The sequence below is a fragment of the Triticum dicoccoides genome, chromosome 2B, assembly GCF_002162155.2.
Source record: "Triticum dicoccoides isolate Atlit2015 ecotype Zavitan chromosome 2B, WEW_v2.0, whole genome shotgun sequence".
Classification (NCBI taxonomy): Eukaryota; Viridiplantae; Streptophyta; class Magnoliopsida; order Poales; family Poaceae; genus Triticum; species Triticum dicoccoides.
In genome coordinates this window covers 796,541,890-796,542,432 of record NC_041383.1, presented here as the reverse complement: position 1 = coordinate 796,542,432, position 543 = coordinate 796,541,890, and positions in this window count along the sequence as shown.

Below are 543 nucleotides of genomic sequence, written 5' to 3'. Positions count from 1 at the left end.
GAGCACGGGGGCGGTGGTGGTCGGTGGTGGTCGGGCGCGGGTGAGATCGATGAGGCAGGGGAGAGATTAGAGAGAAATGTGAGAGATTGGTGATTTAGTGTGGGGGGAAGCTTACTAATGGCGCACCCCGCAGCGGTGCGCCATTAGTATGTTTTTTTAGATAGCAATGGCGCACCCCCCGTCGGTGCGCCATTAGTAATCTTTTTTTATATAGCAATGGCGCACCAGCCAGAGGTGCGCCATTAGTAATCTTTTTTTTATATATAGCAATGGCGCACCAGCCAGAGGTGCGCCATAAGTAATTATTTTTTTTGTTGCATCTAATAATTTTTAAGAAAATGAATATGAATATGAAATAGTAATAATTTTTTTAAAAATATCATCAAATTTGTTATTTGAAAATATTTATGAATATGAAAAATATCATCAAATTTATTATTTGAAAATATCATCAAATTTGTTATTTGAAAATATAATCAAATTTCTTTTTTTTGCAATTTTAGTTGCATTCATTTGTGACGGTGGAGCGGGCCGGGGAGGGTG